The sequence below is a fragment of the Phodopus roborovskii genome, unplaced genomic scaffold (assembly GCF_943737965.1).
Source record: "Phodopus roborovskii unplaced genomic scaffold, PHOROB, whole genome shotgun sequence".
NCBI lineage: Eukaryota > Metazoa > Chordata > Mammalia > Rodentia > Cricetidae > Phodopus > Phodopus roborovskii.
Genome location: NW_026126517.1, coordinates 20635311 through 20651482, shown reverse-complemented (window position 1 = coordinate 20651482; position 16172 = coordinate 20635311).

Sequence of the window (16172 nt, the reverse complement as noted above, 5' to 3'; positions counted from 1 at the left end):
CAGAACCGCTTGAGCATGGGGTTTCCTTTTCAGAGAATATGTCAAGGGTAGAACTGCACTGTGGTCTACAAAGACAGACTTTCAGGAAGAGTCCTTTCATGCTGCTGTCTCCAGAGTGCTTGTGATTGCGGCAGCAGTCTGCTAAACTTGCCTTGACTGTTATCAGACCAGAAGAAACACTTCTTAGTTGTGTGGAAACAAATTGAGCATTGACAGAACCAAACAATCTGTGGTATCCTCATTCTTCTCTAGGGTAGGGTTAAGCCTGAGTCTTGTCAACCAGGTTGGGTATAGGTGACCCCTCTTTGGTAGCTATGGGGAGGGGATGACAGGTGCTGGCAAGATGGCTCCATAGGTTAAGGTGTTTGCAACGCTACACAGGCCTGATAACCTGAGTTCAATCTCTGAAACCCCTGTAAAGGTTAAAGTAAAGAACTGATTGCAAAATTATCCTCTAACTGCCACATGTGTGCCATGGCACATGTGCACATACACCCAACACATGCAATACATAAACAAATAGTAAATAAATAAAAGAGGTCACAATTATTCCATTCCCTCTTGACTTAAGGTCAGAGAGTTCAAACTAGTTCTTGCTCTTCAAGACCAAATAGCAGGATGTTTGACTTAGGGCATAGTTACTAGATATTTTGAGAATTAAGGAGGTAATTATGCTTGCTTATTCCTCAAAGTCTTTTGCTTTGAGTATAAAAGGGCTATGAGAAATAAATTAGGAGCTGCTGCAGTATTCACTGATAGCCCTCCAAATTGTATCTTATGTCTTTTGTGTCTTTCTTTCTCAATACTCATTCTGCTTTTCAGGCATGTTCAATAGGTGGGCTGGTCCTGACAGACAGACGACAGATAGATGAACCAACAGACAGCATTCTGGCTTATACAAGAGGATTGCTGTGAATTTGAGGACACTCTGGATTTCATAGTGACTGGGCTACTGAGTAAGACTCTGTCTCAAGAACCAACCCCTCTTACCAACACACACACACATAGACTCTGAATTCTGCAGCCCCCTTCTCTCTTAGGTCAGGCTCTTGGGAAGCAGAGCTTTGCATGTGTTCACTAAGGAAGAGGCAGGCTAGGGTTAGGGGGACTGTTCTGCAGGGCAATTGAAGTCTTACTAGCTCCATGGAGAATGCTCTGGGCTGGGATGGTGCTAGAAAGATGGCTCATCTTAAAGCAAGGAGACCAGGACTCTCTCCACATCAGTACAGGAAATAAGCTGTCTAACTTCCACAGGGAGCATGACCTGGGCCAGCTCCAATCAGCACAGAGCCACTCTGAAGAACATGGCGATTCCAGGGCCTTCTAGACATCACTGCGCTGCTGGGGCAGTAGCTGTCTCCATCTGGAAGGACAAGCTGCACCAAGTACCCGGGTACCCCCTGCAACCCTGCATCTCCCTCTTTCAACTCCAAGCCTAACAGCAATTCTCAAAATGTGAGTTTGTACTAACAGAGAGGCCACCTGGAAGTCAAACTTTTAGTTAGTATGACTTTGAACGGGTCTTTTCATTTCTTGTGGTCCCGGACTTCCACATTTGCTACTGTTTGTTTTGCTTCTGTCTTTGAAATGGAGTCTTTCTTTGAAGCTCAGGCTAACTTTGAATTGATGGCAACCTCCCTGCTTCCACCTTCCCAGTGACAGGATGGCTGGCAGATGCCACCACTGTCAGCTCAACTTGCCCATTTTTTTTATCTAAGATCTATTCCTTATGAGGCAGGTGAGAAGATACAATGACCTGAATTTTGGCTGCAGGATGATTAAAACAGGGAAACCACACATGGGTCCCTGCACGCCAAGGACTGGAGAGAGAGGTGGCAGGTGGGCAGGTAACAGGAGCCTGAGCCCCAGAATAATGCTACTCTTGAGGAAAGTTGAACTCAGGCCTACCTTTACCGATGGCTGGAGGCCATCGGGTGGCAGATGTCACACCCTGGAATGGTCCCTTTGAGTCTTAACTGTTGGCCCACCTGGTCTTGTGGGGAAGCAGGTGGTCTTCTGGCCTGCTCCCCTCCCACTTATGCTCCGCCCAGGAAGTCTCAGCTACCACATTCATCCATGAGAGCTGCTGGAGCATCCCTTAAGTTAGCAAGGCCTCCCCCAGCTTCAGGTGAATCTGTTTGACCACCCACAAGGTCAAGTCACACATTCCTCCTCAAAACACCTCTCTGGGCATCATCTCGGCACCTCCTCTTATTGCTCTTCCTTTCAGCTGTTTGTGCTAGACCTTTCAGCCTGGACCCAGGCTGATGCCTGTCTTTGTCCTCTTCATTCCTGCTCTCTGTAAGCCTCTTAGGTGTGAGGAGGAAGATGGGCCCCGGGGAAAAACAGTTTGTTCTCCTTTCTTAAGACAAGGTCTCATGTAGCTCGTAGCTCGGGCTGGCCTCAAACTTGCTGTATAGCTGAAGAGGGCCTTGCGTTGATTCTCTTCCTCTTGCCTCCACCTCCTGAGCACTAGAGTCAAAGGCAAAGCCAGGGCTTTGTACCTGCTAGGTGTGCTGGTTAGTGTTTTTGTCAGCTTAACACATGGTAGAGTCTTCTGAGAAGAGAGAACCTCAGTGAAAGATGCCCCCATCAGACAGGCCTGTGGGCAAGCCTGTGGGGCATTTCTATGGTTAAAGATTGATGTGGGAGGAGAGCCCAGCCCACTGTGGGCGGTGTCACCACTGGGCAGGTGGTCTTGAGCAAGCCAAGAAAGCATGAGAGCACTCCAATAGAGTGTTCTGCCATGACCTCTGCTTCAGTTACTGCCTCCAGATTCCTGCCTGAGTTCCTGCCCTGCCTCTCCTTCGTGATAGACTTTTGAGGTGTAAGATGAAATTAACCCTTTCCTCCCCAAGATGCTATTGCTCATGGTGTTCTATCCTAACAATAGAAAAGTAACTAATACACCGGACAAGCATTCTACATCCCCAGCCCAGAAACTGGGTTGACAACTAGAGCCCTCTACAACATTGGCTCCCAAAAAGGACAGGGAAGACACCAACCTGGGGGACTGGGTAAATATGCAGGGGACCATGATGGAGATCTGTATTCCACCATACCCCTCCCCAGGTCAGCACAGCTGGGAATGACAGGGACTAAGTATCCCTGTTGTCTTGCATTTGCATGCAAGTCCTGAAGTCTGCCTGAGAGAGCTCTGTGCTGCAGCTGCTGGTCTGGCACAGAAGAAGAGTGCTGGCCTGAGTCCTGGTGAGGCCATTTCATGGCAGAAGCCAACACATCGTCAGCATCTTGGAACTCAGAAATTCAGGTTCACCTGTGATGCTAGCATTCAGGAGGCAGAAGTAGACAGATCAGGAGTTCGAGGTCATCCTCTGCTGCATAGGGAATTTGGGGCAAACCCAGGCTATTTGAGAATCTGTATCAACCACAGCAAAATCAGGAGCTTGGGACAATGGTTCCATGAATAAGGGTACTTGTTCTGAAAATTTGAGGACCTGAGTTCAAATCTCCAGCATTCACATAAAATTCTGGGGGCTAGCTGCCCATGCCTCTAACCTAAATTAGAGAGTGGGCACCATGCCTATAACTCAAGGGAAAACAGAATTTTGCATGAAGACAGGCAGATTCTCAGAGCTCACTGACTGGCCAGCCAGCCTGGGTAAGATGGCAAGTTTCTGTTTCAGCAAGATTCCCTGACTCAAGGTAACAAAGTAAAAAGAGATAGAGGAAGATGCCTCATGCACTGCTCTGGCCTCTGCATGTATGTGTGCCCACACATTCACATGTATATATCATACATACATAAAGCATATACCACACACACACACACACACACACACACACACACACCATGTAGATAGATCTTATATCATATATAGAATCAAACAAACAAAACCCAGAGCCCTAGTGGCCATCTGTCAGCCCAGACTTCATAACACAGATGATTTCTCCCAGCAAAGCTGACAGAATCCTAATGGCCAAAGTCAAGAGCTGCTCTTGTCCCTGGAAAAGCCAATGACAGACATATCCCCAGGCAGTCCCCAAGACACTAGCTGACCCTGCTCCTTGCCAGGCTCAGCCAAGAAAATGAACAGAAAGAAGGATAGGGTGTACGTCAGCTACATCTCTTCAGTGCACTGGGCCTGGCTTAGAAACCATCTCTGAGCCTCTAGTTCCCTCCCACCCCTTCAACAGGACCTTGGGTAGGGAGGGCCCCTCTATTAGTTCCAGATGCCCGGGCTCCTCTAGTTAAGGGGCTTTTTCTTTGCAGCGGGTTCTCCCTGGATGGATGCCTCCTTTCCCTGGATTTACAGCAACCTCTCACTGTGGGGTTGATGTCACTTTAATGAGAGTTACAGCTGCCTTCCACTGTGACTCTGCCCTCCAGTTTATGGCCTGGGCTCTCAGAAGCCAACAGGACTTTTCCCCTATAGGGAAGAAAGGCTGCTTACCAATTCTGACCTGGAGATGGCTGGCTTCTTGGTTGATGCAGAGCAAGAGGGAGAGAGGGATGAAGGGAAGAAATGAGTGTGTGTGTGTGTGTGTGTGTACTTACAGGTTTGGGGAAAGAGATCCCAGAGCTTTCTTGATTCCCCAGCCCACCCCCACCCTGTGGGAATTCTGAAGTGGTGGACTGAGGGCAAAGGAGGTGGGGGTGTTCACAGAAAGCCTGTTGTTCCCTAGTTGGATCCAGATGTGGTGGTTGGAGGAGTCAGGAGGGTGTGAGTGAGGGGGGCTGGAGGGAGGTGGGGGGAGGAGGAAGGGAACTGGGAAACAGTTGCCTGCAGGAGCCTGAACTGCTGTGGATCCCTTCTCTCCCAAGCTCTCCTTGAGAACACAAGTTGCACCCCACATCAGCCTCCATTGCCTCTTGCTCCTAAAATCTCAGGCACTGCTGTCAGTAGATCAAGCTGTATGGAAAAGCAGAGCCATGTATAGATCACTTATCAGTATGTCTCTGTATGGCCAGGGCCTGAGACTTCATGGACCTTTCTCTCCACTACAGGCTGAACTGTAGAAGTTTACTCTAGGCTCTGGCAAGAGGCAGAGCTACCAGCTGTGGAATCTGGGACATTAAATACAGTACATTATTTAAACCCCCCCATTTCCCAAAGAATAGAAATAATTGTTTCCATTATTGACAATAATGTTGGGGGTGTGGACGCATGCCCATAACCCTAGCACTTGGGAGATACAGGAGCAGAAGGATCAGGAGCTCTAGGTTAACCTCTGATGCATAAATATTTTGAGGCCAACCTGGACTATGTAAGGCCCTATCCCAAAAAAAACTAAACACAGGGTCAAAAAGATGGCTCAGCAGATGAAAGTGCTGTCATGCAAGCCTGGTGACTGGAGTTCAATCCTGGGACACCCATGTGAAAATGCTCCAGGTGATGGAGCATATCTATAATCCCAGCACCCTTACAAAGCAAGATGGGAGGCAGAATGGAGAATCATCCAGATCCTCACAGGCCAGCCAGCCTGGAGTGCACAGAACAGCAGAAACAAGAGAGACCCTATTTCAGCAAGGTGGGAGGGAAACACCCACTCCTGAAAGTTGACCTTTGACCTTCACACCCACCCTGTGTCATTCACAGGCCATGCTTTCTTACATGTGCATATGCATACTAATAATGAATTCAACTGAATTTGTTGTTTTGTTTTGTTTTTTGAGACAGGGTTTCTCTGCATAACAGCTGTCCTGGAACTCTATAGACCAGGCTGACCTAGAACTCACAGAGATCCATCTGTCTCTGCCTCCCAAGTACTGGGATCAAAGGCATGTGCCACCACTGCCCAGCCTCAATTGAATATTTTACAAAACCACAAATAAAACATTGTCTTGACAATAGGAATTAGAAATTATTTAAGTCATTATTCCAAAGCCACCCTACTTACTAGACAGTGGTAGTCTCTGCTCCACTTTGTCCTGTGTGACTCCCCAGAGCTTGCCACATACCAGTTTTGAAGCTCCAGGACTTGTTCATCTTTAAAGGCCCAACTGATACCACATATAAATGCCAGAAATCTGAATTGTGTTCCTGGACATCTATTTTGTTGTTATTTTGGGGGTGTCTGTTTTGAGACAGGGTCTCATACCCCAGGCTGGCCTCTTAACTTGTAGCAATTCTCTTGCCTCAGCCTCTCCAGCACTGGGATTATAAGTGTGAGGTAGGTACCATACCTGGTTTTGCGACATGTCTATGTGGCCCAAGATGGCCTTCCATTTACAATCCCCCATGAATCAGCTTTCCAGATACAGGAAGTCCACAGTCAGGCCAAAGAGCATAGTGAGAGAGACCTGTGCAGACCTCAAGACTGTCAGTAACTCTGAGAACCAAGGGTGGCGTGTGCCCACCAGGCTCATAAGGGTGGGAACCCATCCTTGGGAGTAAGATGGCCTAGGTGTGGCCGTAATTCTGCCATACTCACCTGTGATTTTGGCCTGAAGCCTGTATACACTTTCTTGCTTTGTAAAAGATGAGAAATAGTAGCCTTGTTTCCTGGATCAGGTGGAAATGAAATTCTTGCTCCCTTACAGTGTTCAGGATGGTACCAGCCAAGGAGGGATTGCTCAAGAAATGTCAGTAATGGCTGGCATTCCTTCTCTACCATCTCCCATTCCAGACCTTAGTCTCGTTATGGATCCTTTTGGATGAAACCATACAATTCTCCCAGGTCTCCCAGACCTCTCATTCTAGGGACCCAAGAGACTATAGAGGTATTAATTAACAAAACCTCCAGACAGGTCCAGACGGAGAAGGAGCCTTATTAACGTTAATTGGTACCATCAGATCTTCTCCCAGTCAAGATGGGGCATCACATGCTGGGACAAACTCTCTGCCCTGGGGATTCACAATCTGCCCAGAGTGGCTGAGATAGAGTAGACAAGACAGGGAACCCTTCCTTTTTCCACCAGCATGTGAGGAGGGCAGTGGGGACTGAGAAGGGAATATGGGTCGCCATTGTCTACGAAAGAGTCAGGATTGCATTTGTGTTCTCAAGCACAGCCATGCTATGAGCACTCTACTGAATGTCAATACCAAGGACAGTGCTTGGAAGGAGATGCCAGCTTCACAGTGGCACTTATACTGATTTAATGAGCTCAGAGAACCTGAGTAAAATGCCCAGTCATGGACAATGACATCCATGGTTGAGATATAGGACCTTTTTCATTTTTTAATTGGTGTTGGGGATTGAACCCAGGATCTCACACATGCTAAGCACATGTCCTACTGTCCACCTACACTCTTGACCACCAGAAATGTCTTTTATAGATTTACTTTCTCTTGCTGATATTTTGTTTGAGTTTGGTTTATTTTAATTTGGTTTGTTTTTTGAGACCAGATCTCACCCTGAAGGTGAGACTGGCCTTGAACTCATGATATTACATCTACCATGGCCTCTACAGTATTGGAATTACAGGTTTGAGCCACCTTGTCTCTCTGTTTGGTTTTGAAATAGAATCTCCATCAGTAGATCAAACTGACCTTGAACCTCAGATCCTCCTGGCTCTGTCTCCTGAGTGACCAGAGTCTACAGGACTGTGCTTCCAATTACACACGAATAGGCTGGGGGGGGGGGTGGAGGTGGCTCAATTGGTAAAGTACTTGCTGTGCCAGCATGAGGACCTGAGTTTGAATCTCTACCACCCACATAATAACTAAGCTTGATAGGGTATAGTGGTGCAAGCCTTTAATCCCAGCACTCAGAAGGCAGAGTTCGAGGCTGCCTGGTCTACACATCAAGATGCCAGCCAGCCAGGGTTACATGATGAGACCATGTTTAAAAAATTAAAAAAAAAAAAAAAAGACAGGAAGAAAGAAAGATAGAAAAGAAAAGAAAAGAAAGAAAGAAAGAAAGAAAGAGGAAAAGGAAAAAGAAAGAAAACTAAAACTAGGCATGCTGGCATCCATTTGACTCCAGCATCTTTGAAGTAGAAACAGGCAAAACTCCCTGGACTCGCTGGCCAGCCTGTCTAGCTAAAAGAGCAAGCTGAGAGACTCTGTCTCAAAAAGTTAAGGTGGAGATATCATCAAGATGACTGGGAAGGTAAGGGTGCCTGCCACTAAGCTTGATGGCCTGCGTTTAACCCTTGGAACCCACAAAGTGGAAGCAGAAAATTAACTCCTCGGGTTATCCTCTGACCTCCATATGCATGCCATGCATGTGTGCACTCATACTCAAATGACAAATAAACAAGTGGGGCGTAATAGAAGACACCCAGGGTTGGCATCTGGACTCCACACGGGTGTGCCTGCTGGCACATACACACTCAAATACAATAAAAATAAATCAGTAACGTGGGAATGATGTTTGCCCACTACCCGTGCATAGCTATGTAAGTATTCAAAGAATGTTGATGGGTGGAAAGAGGGAGAAGGGGGAAGAAGAGTCCAAGAGGGAGCCAGGTGTGACAACTCACACCTGTTATCTCCGCTCTTGGGAGGTGGAGCAAGAAGGCCAAGGAGTTCAAGGCTAGCCTCAGCTACTATCACTCAAGGCCACTTGAGACAGGCAAGACCGTGGTTTGGTTTCTGATTTTAAAAGCAAGTAAACAAGAAAGAAATGGGTGAGATTTAGTTGAGTGTGGTGACTCAAGCCTATAATCCCAGCATTCTAAAGGCTGAAGCAGGAGGATTACTGTGAGTGAGGCTATCCAATGAGTTTCCAGGCAGCCTAGACTACAATATAAGACTGTCTTAACAAAACAAAACAAAAGAGTCTATGAATGGTTCTTCAGAATTTGAACACAAGACATGCACTCTTGCTACATCTGGTGGTGTACAGCTGCAAGCCTGGCTACTCTGGAGGCCGAGGCAGGAGGAACATAAGTTAAAGACCAGCCTGGGCAATTTAATAAAGAAGTTATCCTAAAACAAAAGTTAAAGTTTTACAATGGAATCCCAGTGCTTGGGAGGCAGAGGCAGGTGGATCTCTGTGAGTTACAAGCCAGCATGGTCTACAGGGTAAGTTCCAAGACAGCCAGGACAAAACTGTGTATCCAAAAACAAACAAACAAAAATGAGAACAAAAACAAAACTTGCAACTCCTCAGCGGTAGAACTCTTGTCTAACATCTGGGAAGCCCCAGGTTCAAACCCCAGTACAGGAAGTGGGGAGACTTGGCTTTTCTTCAAAGATCAAAATGTATCCTTTATCTCTGGTGCATTCCATTTAACAACAGGGACTAAACATTCACTATTGATATTGCAAATTACTGTCTAAATTCTAGAAATTCCAGTCCACACAGAAGAAACCACAGAAAGTGGCTTCTGACCTCATATCTATTGGAGGCCAGAGAGCCTCCAAATACTTCTATTTGCAGGAAAATGCTAGTCCTCTCAAAGCCTTGTGACTGATTTCCTAAGTTCTGGACCCTCAAGCTCCATGGCTAAGAATGATCCCTGGCAGAATGTTCTTTGATCTGTGAGTCATTGTCACTAACATGGACTGGGCAAAGGTAAGGGTGGCACAGGGGAGGGTCTGTGCACTAGGGAAGGCTGCCTGGGCTCTGCCCCAGGAACAGGGAGCCAAGCCTGGTTCCACCCAAGGTCTTGAGTTTGAAGGCTGCTGTGGTCTGTAACTTGCTCTTGGGTCAGCTTCAAGGATGGAAAGGCACTTTACTGGCTCTAACTTCAAAGAAAAAAAAAAAAACCTAAAAAGTGAATAAGAAAATTGGTGAGCCAGTCATTGTATGGATGAGTTAGATGCTCTGCAGCATTTTTGAATGGCAATCAGAACCTGAAGCCAAACATCTTGGAGTCAGATTTGGGCTCCAGGTCTACCCCCCCATACTCATACAATTTGTAGTTCAGCTTTAGGCAAACACATTCCCTTCTTTGAGCTTCTACATCCTTACCTATCAAAGGAGTAACTCTACCTGCACCTGAGGCTTTAGAAGAATTAAGAAAGAAAATGAGGGCTGGCAATATCGATAGCTCAGTGGGTAAAGGCACTTGTCTCCAAGCCTTGCAGTCTGAGTTTGATCTCCAGGACACATGCAGTAGAAGGAGAGAACCAACACCCAGTGCTTGTTTTCTGATCTCTTTGTGCCATTTGTGTGCATGCACACACACACAAACACACACACACACACACAATCAAAATAAAGGCAATAAGCAAATTTTAAAAAATGAAAAGTAAAGTGAGTCTAGCTTCCAAGGTAACCATTTTAGCAAAGGCTATACCTTAACACAGTTTGTCACCATTTTATTTTAATATGTGGAATATTTAGAGGGGGTGATTTAAACTTCTAAATAGGATTGCGGGAACGTGCATGCACATGCGCATGTGTACACACACACACACACACACACACGCACGCACGCACGCACGCACACACACGCACACACACATTTTCTGTTTTTCAGGACTGTGGGCTGGTCCCAGGGTCTTATGCTTGATAGTCAATCACTGCCACCGAGTTACATCCTCAAAACTCGTGTGTGTGTGTGTGTGTGTGTGTGTGTGTGTGTGTGTGCGCGCGCGCGCGTGTGCGTGCTCTTTACCAAATAAACCATCTGCCCAGAGCCTTCCCAAGACATCTTTTTATTTTGAGAGGAATGCCCAGTAGATGCTTTTTTAAAGCAAGCTTTGAGAAGGCATAGTGACACATACCTGTAATCCTAGCACTCCATAAGGCCAAAGGACAAAGTGTTTAAGATCAGCATGGGCTACAAAGCAAGACCCTGTCTAAAAACAAGATCAAAATGAAGTCTTTACACACACACACACTCACACACACACAAAGCTGGAGTTGGGCATGGTGGCACACAACTATAATCCTAGTTCTTGGGACATACAGATAAGGGTATCATAAGTTCAAAGTCATTATCAGCTACATAGTGAGTTCAAAACAAGTCTAATACAAGATATAAGGAACCATGTGTGGTTGCACAGATCTATAATTTGAACTCCCAAGAAGTAGAAGCAGGAGGCTAAAGTTGAAGCTAATCTAGAATATGTAGTCAGACCCTGCATCAAGGGGGAAAAATACATATTACATTAATACCTGGAATTCCCATGTTTGAATTAATATTAAAGTCAAACATGTTGGTTCATACCTATAATCCTAGTGTTTGGAGGAAGGCTGCTATAGGACGATCTTTGTAAGTCTTGGGCCTACAGAATGAGATTCACATCAGCCCAGCTTAGAGTGGGATCCTGACCCCCCCACACAAAAAAAAGAACAAGAAAATAGGGAAAGAATATTGAGAAGACTAGAACAGGAAAAATAGAACTGGCAGTGTTAATTTCACAAAAGCCACAAAATTCAAAAGATATCTTGAAATAAATATTAGTCAGGTTTTGTTTTCTCATGAAGTACCTAAAGCCATTACATACAATTTTAAGATTCTATTTATTATTAGTGTTGGGATGGGGTTTTGGTATGCATGCCATGGCACAAGTGTGAGTTCAGAGGACAACATTCAGGAGTCATTTCTCGCCTTGCACCACTCAGGCTGTCTGGCTGGTGCAGCAAGTGCATTTACCTGCTGAGCCATCTCCAAGTCCAGTTTTTGGAGTAGGCTGAATAGACAGAACACATAGGAGTTTAGAGAGGAAACCCATATGGTAATATAACGGTGCATTCCTCAAACCCAGCTGAAAGCCGGGTGTAATGGAAGCCATGGACTTTGTATGACAAAGGCAGGTCAACACAGGTTCATTCACTAGCTGTAGCACCCAGGTGGGAGTTCACTCGTGCTGGGGGGACTCTACCTATATGGATGCAGAAGGGATTTGGAAAACTATCCATGCAGTTCTGTTGTGAGTCTGAAACTTCTCTAAAACATAAAGTCAATTAAAAAAAAAAAAAAAAAAAAGGTCTGGATTTTGATGGCATTAGGAGGCTGAGAAATCTCGTCAGAAATAAAGGAAGTGAGAGAGACAGAAAAAGAGGAAAGGACATAGAGGGAGGGGAGGAGAGGGAGAGTGGGGAAAGGAGGAAGGAATGGAGGAAGGGGGAAGGAAATGGAGGGAGGGAGAAGAGAGAGGGAGGAAGGGAACCAGGCACTGTTGCACATACTTGTAATCAGAGCAGCTGGGAAGCTGAGGCAGGAGGAGGACACTGTTGCAAATTGAAGGCCAACCTGGAATGCATGAAACCCTGTCTCTCTCAAAAGAAAAAAAAAATGAGGAAGAGGAAGAAAGAAAGACAAAGTTAGCAAGAGTGGTCTGAGATGCCTGGCTTAAGGGAAGGTGTATCCTTTATATCAGAGGAGGAAGTGGACCCTGGTCCTCCCCTCTTGCATAATGCTACAACCTTAAACTCTCTGGCCTAAGCCTCACTGATACCATCAACCAGATGGGAAAAGGACCCACAGTAACAGCATTAGGAAAAACACAAGCTGAGGGCTCTGGGTGGAAATGGCTCCTCTCTAGGCCTGGCTGGCTCATGCTGGGCCGGCTGATAAAAAAGACAGGACCTCTATCTAGTTGTAACATGTACACTAATTTTTCAAGAGAAGTGAAAACTGGGCTAAAACTCTACGAGCTTTTTTGGAGGTGAGGGCGGATAATAAAGTTTCTCAGGGCTTCATCATAAAGTGTACATACACATTGGAAAGGTCACAGCACAAGGTGTATGAACACACACAAACACATTTCCCATTTTGCCAGATCAATCCTCCTGCAGCAGGAAGACTGTAGAAGGCGTCTGTCTGCTGGTGTGTTGGACATGTATAGAGCAGAGGACAAGGCCTTTCTGGTAAGTGCCTTCATAATAGTTGCAGCACAAAGGACAAGATGCTCAGGGGACACCTGTGTCCTTGGTGGTCCAAAGAATTTTCTGTGTTTCTTGGGCACAGGAGAAACTGTGCCTGAGGTATTCTATTATGACGACATGTCCTAGCCCAGCCTATGCTCTGAGGACCTCCTCTTGACCAACAAGGTCCTGAGGGCAAATATTAGGTCATAGCTTCTCTCCCCCTGACACAGTGTCAGACATACAGGGCTATGGAAAATGTCACTCACTATTTGAGAACCTTCTATACAGGGTACCATGCTGGACATGAAGGGACAGACAGAGGAGCCACACCCAGGACACAGAGACTTGGAGGGAAAAGAAGGGAGCGGGAACTGTGTGTGCAAGGAGACTGACTGCCCAGCTTCAAGACACCGGGTTTCCAGGCTGAGCAGAGCCACCAGAAGCTGGCCTCAGTTGTTTTGTACCCTCTGGTTTCAGACCCCAATTGTGTGTGATTGTGGCACAGGGCAGAGAAGGTGACAAGGACCAGAAGAACTCCAAACAAAGGCATCTCAGAGCTTCTCCCTGCATGGTGTCCCCTGACTGCCTGAAGTAGAACCAGGCATTAACCTTGACCTCTCATTCTTATTCCTTGTCCCTCCCCACCCAAAGAAACTTCAAATCCTACCCCCAAGGCTGAAGCCTGACACCTCTCTGCACCCCCATTGCCACCACCATGGCCTAGCCCACCATCACCTCCCATTGGATGGCTAGAGTCCATCTGCCAGGTATCTAGATTCACAAGTCTGATCACCTCACCCCTTGAAGAACACCTTTCGGTGACCACCCACTGTTCTTAGGAGAAAAACCTAGATCTGGATAGTGGCATTTCCTATGAAGTACAGCATCTCTTGGCCTCTGCAAAATTCTACTGAATGATTTTACTCAGCTGCCCTCTGTCATCATGCCTCAGCAGCTTAGTGAAGTGTCTGGAAAGGTACCAGACTCAGCATGACTATAGAAGCTAAATTGCTCACTTAGTGACTGGAACATCCCCTATGCCCATGAATCCTGATTCATGGGTTTTTAAGTCTAGGCAAGACCTGGCAGAGCCTTCCAAAAAGACTTCCTGGTCCAGGCCAGTCTCCTCTGGTTCTTTATGATACCGGTTACAACATTACAAAGTTTTGGTTTTGCTGTAATTTTTTTAAACATTTTACTCTCTGTCTCTCCCCCCCCCCCTCTCTGTATGTGTGTGTGTGTGTGTGTGTTCACGTAGAGGTCAGAGAACAACTTATAGGAATTGGTTCTCTCCTTCCTCCAAGTAGGCTCTGGGATAGAATTCAACTTGTCAGGCTTAGTAACAAGTGCCTTTAACCCCCCCCCCCCCAACACCTCATTTGCCTTGCTGTAATTTTTTTTAGACGGCTCTGGTTTGGTCTTGAGCTACGGAGCTGCTGTATCTATTGTGATCCACTACTGCATCACCTGTTTGTAGCATGGGCACTTACTTGCTCATCTGTGTACCAGTGGCCTGGCTGCCAAAGGAGTAAATGGAGAAACTAGCTTGGAGGGGAGGCAGGACCTTCAGGAGTCCTCAGGCTTCCAATTGATGAGCTGAGAGAGCTGCCTTTTTTTTTTTTTTTTTTTTTTTTTTTGTAGCTCAGATCATTCAGGCCCCCACCCCCACCTGAGGGGGAACAACTGTCCCTGACATGTAGTCATTTTTGTTTTCCACTCTACAATACCCATTGTTGCTCTGCCTGCTTCCCACTACACCCTCACTGGACGGAAGTATAGTCAGGTGATCCCATAAACCTAATTTACACTTCTCTGGCAATGAAGTCATTGGATCTTTGTAAGTGGTCTTCAGACACAGAGAAAGGACTGAACCAGCCCATCCTGGATTCACCCTCAGACTCATGGCACAAATGACTTTCCCTGCTTGCAAGCGCCCAGGAACAGAGTGCTATACTACAACCCAAACTCAACAGTTTATGGAGAGAAACAGCAGGGAGAGACGTCCCCTTCCCTATCCTCAGTCCCATGGACAAGCTGCCTTACTAGCTTGTCCCTTTCCCCACGCTGGCCATCCACCGGCTGAGATCCCCTTTCCCTTTCCCCTGTCCTGTGGGTGCTTATTTACTAGTGAAGATAAAGCAGCAGGGTGGCATTTTCTTCTCACCAGACCAGGTAGAGACCCACTCAGACCATAGGTGAAGACGATTGCCTTGAGTATTACTGACCAAGCCTGCTTTTAGGGCTCACAGGCAGTATACACCAAAACAGACCTGATTTGGCTGCAGACAAAACTATTGCTGAGTGCTGGTATTTTATCTGTGCAGATACAAGGCAGGAAGTTGGGTGTAGTCAGATTTAACATTTAGTATAATGGTCATAAACAGTAATAGCTTCCTTTCAGTGGCCCTGTACCACTCATACATTGTGAGCCGTTTTACAGACAACTTTTTGTTTAATTCTTAAAACTACCCTGTGAGGGGGCTGGAGAGATGGCCCAGAGGTTAAGAGCCCTTATATCAGGTGGTTCACAAACCCTGTAACATCTCTCCAAGGGGATAGATGCACTCCCATCTCATGTACATGCTCATACAGAGCCACCCACATAATTAAAATTAACGTAATACATCTTTAAGTGAGCTAGCATGTATGCACCCATTTCACAGATGAAGAAAGAGGCTCAGGGAATCTCACAGCTCGTGAGTAGCCAATCTCTAGCACTGAGATCCTAATGCCCTTTCTGAGGCACTATTGGGAACTCAGAAACGGTTTCCCTCTGGCTGAAGATGAGAGAGGGACAGAAATCGGTGTACAGCATGACCCATAAGGATGAGACTTAAAGGGCTTCCTGGCGATGAGGGCTGTTTAGTTGTAGTCAGGGTAATTTGAGTTGTGAGAGTTTCTTCTCCCAGGGCCTTAGAGTCCAAGATGAATGGATAGCTGGGTGATTTGTTGAAGGTTGTCAGTTCCCAGCATGGGGCTGGCCTGTTCAAACTGACAGCCACTTGCCCATATAAACCGTTAGATAACAGGAAAAGATAGCATGGGGTGTGTGCTCATTCAGGGCTGGAAGAAAGTGAATATTGCAGACAGGCAGATGCTACTGTGGTTAAAAAGCAAGGGCTTTGTGGTCAGCCAGTCTTGCTTGAGTCAATGCTGGCTGGGCTACCTGTGTGACCTCTCTAAATCTGGGCTTGTTAGCCAATAAAAAGAGGCTAAGAATAGAATGTACTTGGGAGGTTATCCTGAAATTAAATAAGACTAGGTATGTATAAAATCTGTGGCACAGAACCTGGACCTGATACTACAATGAAGCCAGGTTGATAACATATGCCTATAATCCCAATACTCTGGGACTCTGAAGCCTTTGGAGTTTAGAGTTAGCCTGAGCTACATAGTGAAAACTTGTCTCAGAAAAACAAAATAAAAACAGAGCAAAACAAAGATCCCTACAAAGACTGGTAGCTGTATAATAGTTACTGTTTTAGTTCAGAGGCTGA